The following is a 16,864-nucleotide window of genomic DNA, read 5'->3' as shown; positions in this document are numbered from 1 at the left end:
AGAATATCCTCACCACCAGAGTATCCTCATCAGCAGAGTATCTTCATCACCAGAGTATCCTCACCACCAGAGTGTCCTCATCACCAGATGATTATCCTCTTCACCAGATGATTATCCTCTTCACCAGAGTATCTTCATCACCAGATTATCCTCATCACCAGAGTATCATCATCACCAGATGATTATCCTCATCACCAGAGTATCCTCACCACCAGAATATCCTCATCACCAGAGTGTCCTCATTACCAGAGTATCCTCATCACCAGAGTATCTTCATCACCAGAGTATCTTCATCACCAGAGTATCCTCACCACCAGTGTATGCTCATGACCAGATGATTATCCTCTTCACCAGATGATTATCCTCATCACCAGAGTATCCTCATCACCAGAGTATTCTCATCACCAGAGTATCTTCATCATCCAGTGTATTCTCAGCACCAGAGTGTCCTCATCACCAGAGTATCTTCATCACCAGAGTATCCTCATCATCAGAGTATCTTCATCACCAGAGTATCCTCATCACCAGAGTATCTTCATCACCAGATTACCCTCATCACCAGAGTATCTTCATCACCAGAGTATCTTCATCACCAGTGTATCCTCATCACCAGAGTATCCTCACCACCAGAGTGTCCTCATCACCAGTGTATGCTCATCACCAGAGTATCTTCATCACCAGAGTGTCCTCATCACCAGAGTATCCTCATCACCAGAGTATCCTCATCACCAGATGATTATCCTCATCACCAGAATATCCTCACCACCAGAGTATCCTCATCAACAGAGTATCTTCATCAACAGAGTATCCTCATCACCAGTGTATCCTCATCACCAGAGTATCTTCATCACCAGAGTATCCTCATCACCAGAGTATCCTCATCACCAGTGTATCCTCATCACCAGAGTATCTTCATCACCAGAGTATCCTCATCACCAGAGTATCCTCATCACCAGATGATTATCCTCTTCACCAGATGAGTATCCTCATCACCAGAGTATCCTCATCACCAGAGTATCCTCACCACCAGAGTATCCTCATCACCAGAGTATCTTCAGCACCAGAGTGTCCTCATCACCAGAGTATCCCCATCACCAGAGTATCTTCATCATCAGAGTATTTTCATCACCCAGAGTATCCTCATCACCAGAGTATCCCCATCACCAGAGTATCTTCATCATCAGAGTATTTTCATCACCCAGAGTATCCCCATCACCAGAGTATCTTCATCACCAGAGTATCTTCATCACCAGAGTATCCTCATCACCAGATGATTATCCTCTTCACCAGATGATTATGCTCATCACCAGAGTAACCTCACCACCAGAGTATGCTCATCACCAGAGTATCCTCATCACCAGAGTATCTTCATCATCCAGTGTATCCTCATCACCATAGTGTCCTCATCACCAGAGTATCCTCATCACCAGAGTATCCTCATCACCAGATGATTATCCTCTTCACCAGATGAGTATCCTCATCACCAGAGTATCCTCACCACCAGAGTATCCTCATCACCAAAGTATCCTCATCACCAGAGTATCTTCATCCCCCAGTGTATCCTCAGCACCAGAGTGTCCTCATCACCAGAGTATCCCCATCACCAGAGTATCTTCATCATCAGAGTATTTTCATCACCCAGAGTATCCTCAGCACCAGAGTGTCCTCATCACCAGAGTATCCTCATCACCAGAGTATCTTCATCACCAGAGTATCCTCATCACCAGATGATTATCCTCTTCACCAGATGAGTATCCTCATCACCAGAGTATCCTCATCACCAGAGTATCCTCACCACCAGAGTATCCTCATCACCAGATGATTATCCTCTTCACCAGATGAGTATCCTCATCACCAGAGTATCATCATCACCAGAGTATCCTCACCACCAGAGTATCCTCATCACCAAAGTATCCTCATCACCAGAGTATCTTCATCCCCCAGTGTATCGTCAGCACCAGAGTGTCCTCATCACCAGATGATTATCCTCTTCACCAGATGAGTATCCTCATCACCAGAGTATCATCATCACCAGAGTATCCTCACCACCAGAGTATTTTCATCACCCAGAGTATCCTCATCACCAGAGTATCTTCATCACCAGAGTATCCTCATCACCAGATGATTATCCTCTTCACCAGATGATTATGCTCATCACCAGAGTAACCTTACCACCAGAGTATGCTCATCACCAGAGTATTCTCATCACCAGAGTATCTTCATCATCCAGTGTATCCTCAGCACCAGAGTGTCCTCATCACCAGAGTATCTTCATCACCAGAGTATCTTCATCACCAGAGTATCCTCATCACCAGAGTATCCTCATCACCAGATTATTATCCTCTTCGCCAGATGAGTATCCTCATCACCAGAGTATCCTCATCACCAGAGTATCCTCATCACCAGAGTATCTTCATCACCAGAGTATCCTCATCACCAGAGTATCCTCATCACCAGAGTATCTTCATCACAAGAGTATCTTCATCACCAGTTCATTATCCTCACCACCAGAGTATCTTCATCACCAAATTATCCTCAACACCAGAGTATCTTCATAACCAGATTATCCTCATCACCAGAGTATCTTCATCACCAGAGTATCTTCATCCCCAGAGTATCCTCATCACCAGAGTGTCCTCATCACCATATTATCCTCATCACCAGAGTGTCCTCATCACCAGAGTATCCTCATCACCAGAGTATCTTCACCACCAGAGTATCCTCATCACCATATTATCCTCATCACCAGAGTGTCCTCATCACCAGTGTATGCTCATCACCAGAGTATCTTCATCACCAGAGTGTCCTCATCACCAGAGTATCCTCATCACCAGAGTATCCTCATCACCAGATGATTATCCTCATCACCAGAATATCCTCACCACCAGAGTATCCTCATCAACAGAGTATCTTCATCAACAGAGTATCCTCATCACCAGTGTATCCTCATCACCAGAGTATCTTCATCACCAGAGTATCCTCATCACCAGAGTATCCTCATCACCAGTGTATCCTCATCACCAGAGTATCTTCATCACCAGAGTATCCTCATCACCAGAGTATCCTCATCACCAGATGATTATCCTCTTCACCAGATGAGTATCCTCATCACCAGAGTATCCTCATCACCAGAGTATCCTCACCACCAGAGTATCCTCATCACCAAAGTATCCTCATCACCAGAGTATCTTCATCCCCCAGTGTATCCTCAGCACCAGAGTGTCCTCATCACCAGAGTATCCCCATCACCAGAGTATCTTCATCATCAGAGTATTTTCATCACCCAGAGTATCCTCATCACCAGAGTATCCCCATCACCAGAGTATCTTCATCATCAGAGTATTTTCATCACCCAGAGTATCCCCATCACCAGAGTATCTTCATCACCAGAGTATCTTCATCACCAGAGTATCCTCATCACCAGATGATTATCCTCTTCACCAGATGATTATGCTCATCACCAGAGTAACCTCACCACCAGAGTATGCTCATCACCAGAGTATCCTCATCACCAGAGTATCTTCATCATCCAGTGTATCCTCATCACCATAGTGTCCTCATCACCAGAGTATCCTCATCACCAGAGTATCCTCATCACCAGATGATTATCCTCTTCACCAGATGAGTATCCTCATCACCAGAGTATCCTCATCACCAGAGTATCCTCACCACCAGAGTATCCTCATCACCAAAGTATCCTCATCACCAGAGTATCTTCATCCCCCAGTGTATCCTCAGCACCAGAGTGTCCTCATCACCAGAGTATCCCCATCACCAGAGTATCTTCATCATCAGAGTATTTTCATCACCCAGAGTATCCTCAGCACCAGAGTGTCCTCATCACCAGAGTATCCTCATCACCAGAGTATCTTCATCACCAGAGTATCCTCATCACCAGATGATTATCCTCTTCACCAGATGAGTATCCTCATCACCAGAGTATCCTCATCACCAGAGTATCCTCACCACCAGAGTATCCTCATCACCAGATGATTATCCTCTTCACCAGATGAGTATCCTCATCACCAGAGTATCATCATCACCAGAGTATCCTCACCACCAGAGTATCCTCATCACCAAAGTATCCTCATCACCAGAGTATCTTCATCCCCCAGTGTATCCTCAGCACCAGAGTGTCCTCATCACCAGATGATTATCCTCTTCACCAGATGAGTATCCTCATCACCAGAGTATCATCATCACCAGAGTATCCTCACCACCAGAGTATTTTCATCACCCAGAGTATCCTCATCACCAGAGTATCTTCATCACCAGAGTATCCTCATCACCAGATGATTATCCTCTTCACCAGATGATTATGCTCATCACCAGAGTAACCTTACCACCAGAGTATGCTCATCACCAGAGTATTCTCATCACCAGAGTATCTTCATCATCCAGTGTATCCTCAGCACCAGAGTGTCCTCATCACCAGAGTATCTTCATCACCAGAGTATCTTCATCACCAGAGTATCCTCATCACCAGAGTATCCTCATCACCAGATTATTATCCTCTTCGCCAGATGAGTATCCTCATCACCAGAGTATCCTCATCACCAGAGTATCCTCATCAACAGAGTATCTTCATCACCAGAGTATCCTCATCACCAGAGTATCCTCATCACCAGAGTATCTTCATCACAAGAGTATCTTCATCACCAGTTCATTATCCTCACCACCAGAGTATCTTCATCACCAAATTATCCTCAACACCAGAGTATCTTCATAACCAGATTATCCTCATCACCAGAGTATCTTCATCACCAGAGTATCTTCATCCCCAGAGTATCCTCATCACCAGAGTGTCCTCATCACCATATTATCCTCATCACCAGAGTGTCCTCATCACCAGAGTATCCTCATCACCAGAGTATCTTCACCACCAGAGTATCCTCATCACCATATTATCCTCATCACCAGAGTGTCCTCATCACCAGAGTATCCTCATCACCAGAGTATCCTCATCACCAGATGATTATCCTCTTCACCAGATGAGTATCCTCATCACCAGAGTATCCTCATCACCAGAATATCCTCACCACCAGAGTATCCTCATCAGCAGAGTATCTTCATCACCAGAGTATCCTCACCACCAGAGTGTCCTCATCACCAGATGATTATCCTCTTCACCAGATGATTATCCTCTTCACCAGAGTATCTTCATCACCAGATTATCCTCATCACCAGAGTATCATCAACACCAGATGATTATCCTCATCACCAGATTATCCTCATCACCAGAGTATCATCATCACCAGATGATTATCCTCATCACCAGAGTATCCTCACCACCAGAGTATCCTCACCACCAGAGTATCCTCATCACCAGATGATTATCCTCTTCACCAGATGAGTATCCTCATCACCAGAGTATCATCATCACCAGAGTATCCTCACCACCAGAGTATCCTCATCACCAAAGTATCCTCATCACCAGAGTATCTTCATCCCCCAGTGTATCCTCAGCACCAGAGTGTCCTCATCACCAGATGATTATCCTCTTCACCAGATGAGTATCCTCATCACCAGAGTATCATCATCACCAGAGTATCCTCACCACCAGAGTATTTTCATCACCCAGAGTATCCTCATCACCAGAGTATCTTCATCACCAGAGTATCCTCATCACCAGATGATTATCCTCTTCACCAGATGATTATGCTCATCACCAGAGTAACCTTACCACCAGAGTATGCTCATCACCAGAGTATTCTCATCACCAGAGTATCTTCATCATCCAGTGTATCCTCAGCACCAGAGTGTCCTCATCACCAGAGTATCTTCATCACCAGAGTATCTTCATCACCAGAGTATCCTCATCACCAGAGTATCCTCATCACCAGATTATTATCCTCTTCGCCAGATGAGTATCCTCATCACCAGAGTATCCTCATCACCAGAGTATCCTCATCAACAGAGTATCTTCATCACCAGAGTATCCTCATCACCAGAGTATCCTCATCACCAGAGTATCTTCATCACAAGAGTATCTTCATCACCAGTTCATTATCCTCACCACCAGAGTATCTTCATCACCAAATTATCCTCAACACCAGAGTATCTTCATAACCAGATTATCCTCATCACCAGAGTATCTTCATCACCAGAGTATCTTCATCCCCAGAGTATCCTCATCACCAGAGTGTCCTCATCACCATATTATCCTCATCACCAGAGTGTCCTCATCACCAGAGTATCCTCATCACCAGAGTATCTTCACCACCAGAGTATCCTCATCACCATATTATCCTCATCACCAGAGTGTCCTCATCACCAGAGTATCCTCATCACCAGAGTATCCTCATCACCAGATGATTATCCTCTTCACCAGATGAGTATCCTCATCACCAGAGTATCCTCATCACCAGAATATCCTCACCACCAGAGTATCCTCATCAGCAGAGTATCTTCATCACCAGAGTATCCTCACCACCAGAGTGTCCTCATCACCAGATGATTATCCTCTTCACCAGATGATTATCCTCTTCACCAGAGTATCTTCATCACCAGATTATCCTCATCACCAGAGTATCATCAACACCAGATGATTATCCTCATCACCAGAGTATCCTCACCACCAGAATATCCTCATCACCAGAGTGTCCTCATTACCAGAGTATCCTCATCACCAGAGTATCTTCATCACCAGAGTATCTTCATCACCAGAGTATCCTCACCACCAGTGTATGCTCATGACCAGATGATTATCCTCTTCACCAGATGATTATCCTCATCACCAGAGTATCCTCATCACCAGAGTATCCTCATCACCAGAGTATCCTCATCACCAGAGTGTCCTCATCACCAGAGTATCCTCATCACCAGAGTATCTTCATCACCAGAGTATCCTCATCACCAGATGATTATCCTCTTCACCAGATGAGTATCCTCATCACCAGAGTATCCTCACCACCAGAGTATCCTCATCACCAGATGATTATCCTCTTCACCAGATGAGTATCCTCATCACCAGAGTATCATCATCACCAGAGTATCCTCACCACCAGAGTATCCTCATCACCAAAGTATCCTCATCACCAGAGTATCTTCATCCCCCAGTGTATCCTCAGCACCAGAGTGTCCTCATCACCAGATGATTATCCTCTTCACCAGATGAGTATCCTCATCACCAGAGTATCATCATCACCAGAGTATCCTCACCACCAGAGTATTTTCATCACCCAGAGTATCCTCATCACCAGAGTATCTTCATCACCAGAGTATCCTCATCACCAGATGATTATCCTCTTCACCAGATGATTATGCTCATCACCAGAGTAACCTTACCACCAGAGTATGCTCATCACCAGAGTATTCTCATCACCAGAGTATCTTCATCATCCAGTGTATCCTCAGCACCAGAGTGTCCTCATCACCAGAGTATCTTCATCACCAGAGTATCTTCATCACCAGAGTATCCTCATCACCAGAGTATCCTCATCACCAGATTATTATCCTCTTCGCCAGATGAGTATCCTCATCACCAGAGTATCCTCATCAACAGAGTATCTTCATCACCAGAGTATCCTCATCACCAGAGTATCCTCATCACCAGAGTATCTTCATCACAAGAGTATCTTCATCACCAGTTCATTATCCTCACCACCAGAGTATCTTCATCACCAAATTATCCTCAACACCAGAGTATCTTCATAACCAGATTATCCTCATCACCAGAGTATCTTCATCACCAGAGTATCTTCATCCCCAGAGTATCCTCATCACCAGAGTGTCCTCATCACCATATTATCCTCATCACCAGAGTGTCCTCATCACCAGAGTATCCTCATCACCAGAGTATCTTCACCACCAGAGTATCCTCATCACCATATTATCCTCATCACCAGAGTGTCCTCATCACCAGAGTATCCTCATCACCAGATGATTATCCTCTTCACCAGATGAGTATCCTCATCACCAGAGTATCCTCATCACCAGAATATCCTCACCACCAGAGTATCCTCATCAGCAGAGTATCTTCATCACCAGAGTATCCTCACCACCAGAGTGTCCTCATCACCAGATGATTATCCTCTTCACCAGATGATTATCCTCTTCACCAGAGTATCTTCATCACCAGATTATCCTCATCACCAGAGTATCATCATCACCAGATGATTATCCTCATCACCAGAGTATCCTCACCACCAGAATATCCTCATCACCAGAGTGTCCTCATTACCAGAGTATCCTCATCACCAGAGTATCTTCATCACCAGAGTATCCTCACCACCAGTGTATGCTCATGACCAGATGATTATCCTCTTCACCAGATGATTATCCTCATCACCAGAGTATCCTCATCACCAGAGTATTCTCATCACCAGAGTATCTTCATCATCCAGTGTATTCTCAGCACCAGAGTGTCCTCATCACCAGAGTATCTTCATCACCAGAGTATCCTCATCATCAGAGTATCTTCATCACCAGAGTATCCTCATCACCAGAGTATCTTCATCACCAGATTACCCTCATCACCAGAGTATCTTCATCACCAGAGTATCTTCATCACCAGTGTATCCTCACCACCAGAGTATCTTCATCACCAGATTATCCTCATCACCAGAGTATCCTCATCACCAGAGAATCCTCATCACCAGAGTATCTTCATCACCAGAGTATCCTCATCACCAGAGTATCCTCATCACCAGATGATTATCCTCTTCACCAGATGATTATCCTCATCACCAGAGTATCCTCACCACCAGAGTGTCCTCATCACCAGTGTATGCTCATCACCAGAGTATCTTCATCACCAGAGTGTCCTCATCACCAGAGTATCCTCATCACCAGAATATCCTCACCACCAGAGTATCCTCATCAACAGAGTATCTTCATCAACAGAGTATCCTCATCACCAGTGTATCCTCATCACCAGAGTATCTTCATCACCAGAGTATCCTCATCACCAGAGTATCCTCATCACCAGTGTATCCTCATCACCAGATGATTATCCTCTTCACCAGATGAGTATCCTCATCACCAGAGTATCCTCATCACCAGAGTATCCTCACCACCAGAGTATCCTCATCACCAAAGTATCCTCATCACCAGAGTATCTTCATCCCCCAGTGTATCCTCAGCACCAGAGTGTCCTCATCACCAGAGTATCCCCATCACCAGAGTATCTTCATCATCAGAGTATTTTCATCACCCAGAGTATCCTCATCACCAGAGTATCCCCATCACCAGAGTATCTTCATCATCAGAGTATTTTCATCACCCAGAGTATCCCCATCACCAGAGTATCTTCATCACCAGAGTATCCTCATCACCAGATGATTATCCTCTTCACCAGATGATTATGCTCATCACCAGAGTAACCTCACCACCAGAGTATGCTCATCACCAGAGTATCCTTATCACCAGAGTATCTTCATCATCCAGTGTATCCTCATCACCATAGTGTCCTCATCACCAGAGTATCCTCATCACCAGAGTATCCTCATCACCAGATGATTATCCTCTTCACCAGATGAGTATCCTCATCACCAGAGTATCCTCATCACCAGAGTATCCTCACCACCAGAGTATCCTCATCACCAAAGTATCCTCATCACCAGAGTATCTTCATCCCCCAGTGTATCCTCAGCACCAGAGTGTCCTCATCACCAGAGTATCCCCATCACCAGAGTATCTTCATCATCAGAGTATTTTCATCACCCAGAGTATCCTCATCACCATAGTATCCCCATCACCAGAGTATCTTCATCATCAGAGTAATTTCATCACCCAGAGTATCTTCATCACCAGAGTATCTTCATCACCAGAGTATCCTCATCACCAGATGATTATCCTCTTCACCAGATGATTATGCTCATCACCAGAGTAACCTCACCACCAGAGTATGCTCATCACCAGAGTATCCTCATCACCAGAGTATCTTCATCATCCAGTGTATCCTCAGCACCATAGTGTCCTCATCACCAGAGTATCTTCATCACCAGAGTATCTTCATCACCAGATTACCCTCATCACCAGAGTATCTTCATCACCAGAGTATCTTCATCACCAGTGTATCCTCACCACCAGAGTATCTTCATCACCAGATTATCCTCATCACCAGAGTATCCTCATCACCAGAGAATCCTCATCACCAGAGTATCTTCATCACCAGAGTATCCTCATCACCAGAGTGTCCTCATCACCAGATGATTATCCTCATCACCAGAGTATCCTCATCACCAGAATATCCTCATCACCAGAGTGTCCTCATTACCAGAGTATCTTCATCACCAGAGTATCTTCATCACCAGAGTATCCTCACCACCAGAGTATCCTCACCACCAGTGTATGCTCATGACCAGATGATTATCCTCTTCACCAGATGATTATCCTCATCACCAGAGTATCCTCATCACCAGAGTATCCTCAGCACCAGAGTGTCCTCATCACCAGAGTATCCTCATCACCAGAGTATCTTCATCACCAGAGTATCCTCATCACCAGATGATTATCCTCTTCACCACATGAGTATCCTCATCACCAGAGTATCCTCATCACCAGAGTATCCTCACCACCAGAGTATCCTCATCACCAGATGATTATCCTCTTCACCAGATGAGTATCCTCATCACCAGAGTATCATCATCACCAGAGTATCCTCACCACCAGAGTATCCTCATCACCAAAGTATCCTCATCACCAGAGTATCTTCATCCCCCAGTGTATCCTCAGCACCAGAGTGTCCTCATCACCAGAGTATCCCCATCACCAGAGTATCTTCATCATCAGAGTATTTTCATCACCCAGAGTATCCTCATCACCAGAGTATCTTCATCACCAGAGTATCCTCATCACCAGATGATTATCCTCTTCACCAGATGATTATGCTCATCACCAGAGTAACCTCACCACCAGAGTATGCTCATCACCAGAGTATTCTCATCACCAGAGTATCTTCATCATCCAGTGTATCCTCAGCACCAGAGTGTCCTCATCACCAGAGTATCTTCATCACCAGAGTATCCTCATCACCAGAGTATCCTCATCACCAGATTATTAACCTCTTCGCCAGATGAGTATCCTCATCACCAGAGTATCCTCATCACCAGAGTATCCTCATCACCAGAGTATCCTCATCACCAGAGTATCTTCATCACAAGAGTATCTTCATCACCAGTTCATTATCCTCACCACCAGAGTATCTTCATCACCAAATTATCCTCAACACCAGAGTATCTTCATAACCAGATTATCCTCATCACCAGAGTATCTTCATCACCAGAGTATCTTCATCCCCAGAGTATCCTCATCACCAGAGTGTCCTCATCACCATATTATCCTCATCACCAGAGTGTCCTCATCACCAGAGTATCCTCATCACCAGAGTATCTTCACCACCAGAGTATCCTCATCACCATATTATCCTCATCACCAGAGTGTCCTCATCACCAGAGTATCCTCATCACCAGAGTATCCTCATCACCAGATGATTATCCTCTTCACCAGATGAGTATCCTCATCACCAGAGTATCCTCATCACCAGAATATCCTCACCACCAGAGTATCCTCATCAGCAGAGTATCTTCATCACCAGAGTGTCCTCATCACCAGATGATTATCCTCTTCACCAGATGATTATCCTCTTCACCAGAGTATCTTCATCACCAGATTATCCTCATCACCAGAGTATCATCATCACCAGATGATTATCCTCATCACCAGAGTATCCTCACCACCAGAATATCCTCATCACCAGAGTGTCCTCATTACCAGAGTATCCTCATCACCAGAGTATCTTCATCACCAGAGTATCTTCATCACCAGAGTATCTTCATCACCAGAGTATCCTCACCACCAGTGTATGCTCATGACCAGATGATTATCCTCTTCACCAGATGATTATCCTCATCACCAGAGTATCCTCATCACCAGAGTATTCTCATCACCAGAGTATCTTCATCATCCAGTGTATTCTCAGCACCAGAGTGTCCTCATCACCAGAGTATCTTCATCACCAGAGTATCCTCATCATCAGAGTATCTTCATCACCAGAGTATCCTCATCACCAGAGTATCTTCATCACCAGATTACCCTCATCACCAGAGTATCTTCATCACCAGAGTATCTTCATCACCAGTGTATCCTCACCACCAGAGTATCTTCATCACCAGATTATCCTCATCACCAGAGTATCCTCATCACCAGAGTATCTTCATCACCAGAGTATCCTCATCACCAGAGTATCCTCATCACCAGATGATTATCCTCTTCACCAGATGATTATCCTCATCACCAGAGTATCCTCATCACCAGAGTATCCTCATCACCAGAGTATGCTCATCACCAGAGTATCTTCATCACCAGAGTGTCCTCATCACCAGTGTATGCTCATCACCAGAGTATCTTCATCACCAGAGTGTCCTCATCACCAGAGTATCCTCATCACCAGAGTATCCTCATCACCAGATGATTATCCTCATCACCAGAGTATCCTCACCACCAGAGTATCCTCATCAACAGAGTATCTTCATCAACAGAGTATCCTCATCACCAGTGTATCCTCATCACCAGAGTATCTTAATCACCAGAGTATCCTCATCACCAGAGTATCCTCATCACCAGTGTATCCTCATCACCAGAGTATCTTCATCACCAGAGTATCCTCATCACCAGAGTATCCTCATCACCAGATGATTATCCTCTTCACCAGATGAGTATCCTCATCACCAGAGTATCCTCATCACCAGAGTATCCTCACCACCAGAGTATCCTCATCACCAAAGTATCCTCATCACCAGAGTATCTTCATCCCCCAGTGTATCCTCAGCACCAGAGTGTCCTCATCACCAGAGTATCCCCATCACCAGAGTATCTTCATCATCAGAGTATTTTCATCACCCAGAGTATCCTCATCACCAGAGTATCCCCATCACCAGAGTATCTTCATCATCAGAGTATTTTCATCACCCAGAGTATCCCCATCACCAGAGTATCTTCATCACCAGAGTATCTTCATCACCAGAGTATCCTCATCACCAGATGATTATCCTCTTCACCAGATGATTATGCTCATCACCAGAGTAACCTCACCACCAGAGTATGCTCATCACCAGAGTATCCTCATCACCAGAGTATCTTCATCATCCAGTGTATCCTCAGCACCATAGTGTCCTCATCACCAGAGTATCTTCATCACCAGAGTATCTTCATCACCAGATTACCCTCATCACCAGAGTATCTTCATCACCAGAGTGTCCTCATCACCAGATGATTATCCTCTTCACCAGATGATTATCCTCATCACCAGAGTATCCTCATCACCAGAGTATCCTCATCAACAGAGTATCTTCATCAACAGAGTGTCCTCATCACCAGAGTATCCTCATCACCAGAGTATCCTCATCACCAGAGTATCCTCACCACCAGAGTATCTTCATCAACAGAGTATCTTCATCAACAGAGTATCCTCATCACCAGAGTATCCTCATCACCAGATGATTATCCTCATCACCAGAGTATCCTCACCACCAGAGTATCCTCATCAACAGAGTATCTTCATCAACAGAGTATCCTCATCACCAGTGTATCCTCATCACCAGAGTATCTTCATCACCAGATTATCCTCATCACCAGAGTATTTTCATCACCCAGAGTATCCTCATCATCAGAGTATCTTCATCACCAGAGTATCCTCATCACCAGAGTATCTTCATCACCAGATTATCCTCATCACCAGAGTATTATTGGGGCAGATTAGTGAAACAATCTTTCACTTGGTGATAAAAGCAACAAATTTGGCACAAATTATCTTCAAGACCTATATTTTCAAAAATGATGGCCGCCAGTAAATGCCAATATGCGATTTACAGATATACAGGGCTAATTAGATAGCATTTGGGACACTAAACTATACTTGAACTACTTTTAGCACTACAGTTACTAGACTACAACTACAGCAAGTACACTAATTAGCCGACAATGAACTCCATGCTGAGTCTCACAGCAATGATGTCACCAGTGTGCCCTGGTTGTGCTTTGACATCACTCTTTTATAAACAGAATGTCACCTTATATAGATCAATCAAAACATTTTAATTTGGATCGAAAAGATAACTTGGAACTTGGACTACTACTTCATCCAGCTGAAACCTAATCTCTGATCAAAGAACGACAAAAAGTGTGAATTTTGAGTAACAAATGGCCGCCATCTTGAAAAATTCCGACGATATTGAATTTTTATTGTCACCATTGAATTTCTCATGTCAAAATACATACATGTTGATGTCTAGATTATTAAAATATGTCCAGCCATTCAATTTCTACACTGAAAAACCTATTCACATTTTCGGCGACCGCCATCTTAAAAAATCTTGGATTTTCAGGTGGATACCGGGCTTTTCTGAAAGAATAGTTCCTAGGCATTATTCATGCCAAATTTGGTGCTTGTATCACCAAGTGAAAGATTCTAATGGAATATTGACTTAATCTGCTGCACTAATCATCATCACCAGAGTATCCTCATCACCAGAGTATCCTCATCACCAGAGTATCTTCATCACCCAGTGTATCCTCATCACCAGAGTGTCCTCATCATCCAGTGCATCCTCAGCACCAGAGTGTCCTCATCACCAGAGTATCTTCATCACCCAGAGTATCCTCATCACCAGAGTATCCTCATCACCAGAGTGTCCTCATCACCAGTGTATGCTCATCACCAGAGTATCTTCATCACCAGAGTATCCTCATCACCAGAGTATCTTCATCATCCAGTGCATCCTCAGCACCAGAGTGTCCTCATCACCAGAGTATCTTCATCACCAGAGTATCTTCATCACCAGAGTATCCTCATCACCAGAGTATCCTCATCACCAGATTATTATCCTCTTCGCCAGATGAGTATCCTCATCGCCAGATGAGTATCCTCATCACCAGAGTATCCTCATCAACAGAGTATCTTCATCACCAGAGTATCCTCATCACCAGAGTATCCTCATCACCAGATTATCTTCATCACAAGAGTATCTTCATCACCAGTTCATTATCCTCACCACCAGAGTATCTTCATCACCAAATTATCCTCAACACCAGAGTATCTTCATAACCAGATTATCCTCATCACCAGAGTATCTTCATCACCAGAGTATCTTCATCACCAGATTATCCTCATCACCAGAGTATGCTCATCACCAGAGTATTTTCATCACCCAGAGTATCCTCATCACCAGAGTATCTTCATCACCAGAGTATCCTCATCACCAGATGATTATCCTCTTCACCAGATGATTATGCTCATCACCAGAGTAACCTCACCACCAGAGTCTGCTCATCACCAGAGTATCCTCATCACCAGAGTATCTTCATCATCCAGTGTATCCTCAGCACCAGAGTGTCCTCATCACCATATTATCTTCATCACCAGAGTATCTTCATCACCAGAGTATCCTCATCACCAGAGTATCCTCATCACCAGATTATTATCCTCTTTGCCAGATGAGTATCCTCATCACCAGAGTATCCTCATCACCAGAGTATCCTCATCAACAGAGTATCTTCATCACCAGAGTATCCTCATCACCAGAGTATCCTCATCACCAGAGTATCTTCATCACAAGAGTATCTTCATCACCAGTTCATTATCCTCACCACCAGAGTATCCTCATCACCAGAGTATCCTCATCACCAGATGATTATCCTCTTCACCAGATGAGTATCCTCATCACCAGAGTATCCTCATCACCAGAATATCCTCACCACCAGAGTATCCTCATCAGCAGAGTATCTTCATCACCAGAGTGTCCTCATCACCAGATGATTATCCTCTTCACCAGATGATTATCCTCTTCACCAGAGTATCTTCATCACCAGATTATCCTCATCACCAGAGTATCATCATCACCAGATGATTATCCTCATCACCAGAGTATCCTCACCACCAGAATATCCTCATCACCAGAGTGTCCTCATTACCAGAGTATCCTCATCACCAGAGTATCTTCATCACCAGAGTATCTTCATCACCAGAGTATCTTCATCACCAGAGTATCCTCACCACCAGTGTATGCTCATGACCAGATGATTATCCTCTTCACCAGATGATTATCCTCATCACCAGAGTATCCTCATCACCAGAGTATTCTCATCACCAGAGTATCTTCATCATCCAGTGTATTCTCAGCACCAGAGTGTCCTCATCACCAGAGTATCTTCATCACCAGAGTATCCTCATCATCAGAGTATCTTCATCACCAGAGTATCCTCATCACCAGAGTATCTTCATCACCAGATTACCCTCATCACCAGAGTATCTTCATCACCAGAGTATCTTCATCACCAGTGTATCCTCACCACCAGAGTATCTTCATCACCAGATTATCCTCATCACCAGAGTATCCTCATCACCAGAGTATCTTCATCACCAGAGTATCCTCATCACCAGAGTATCCTCATCACCAGATGATTATCCTCTTCACCAGATGATTATCCTCATCACCAGAGTATCCTCATCACCAGAGTATCCTCATCACCAGAGTATGCTCATCACCAGAGTATCTTCATCACCAGAGTGTCCTCATCACCAGTGTATGCTCATCACCAGAGTATCTTCATCACCAGAGTGTCCTCATCACCAGAGTATCCTCATCACCAGAGTATCCTCATCACCAGATGATTATCCTCATCACCAGAGTATCCTCACCACCAGAGTATCCTCATCAACAGAGTATCTTCATCAACAGAGTATCCTCATCACCAGTGTATCCTCATCACCAGAGTATCTTAATCACCAGAGTATCCTCATCACCAGAGTATCCTCATCACCAGTGTATCCTCATCACCAGAGTATCTTCATCACCAGAGTATCCTCATCACCAGAGTATCCTCATCACCAGATGATTATCCTCTTCACCAGATGAGTATCCTC

This window comes from Anarhichas minor, unplaced genomic scaffold (genome assembly GCF_050575085.1).
Source record: "Anarhichas minor isolate MPS153535 unplaced genomic scaffold, ASM5057508v1 ptg000028l, whole genome shotgun sequence".
In the NCBI taxonomy this organism is placed as follows: domain Eukaryota; kingdom Metazoa; phylum Chordata; class Actinopteri; order Perciformes; family Anarhichadidae; genus Anarhichas; species Anarhichas minor.
Note: the sequence above shows the minus strand (reverse complement) of the source record.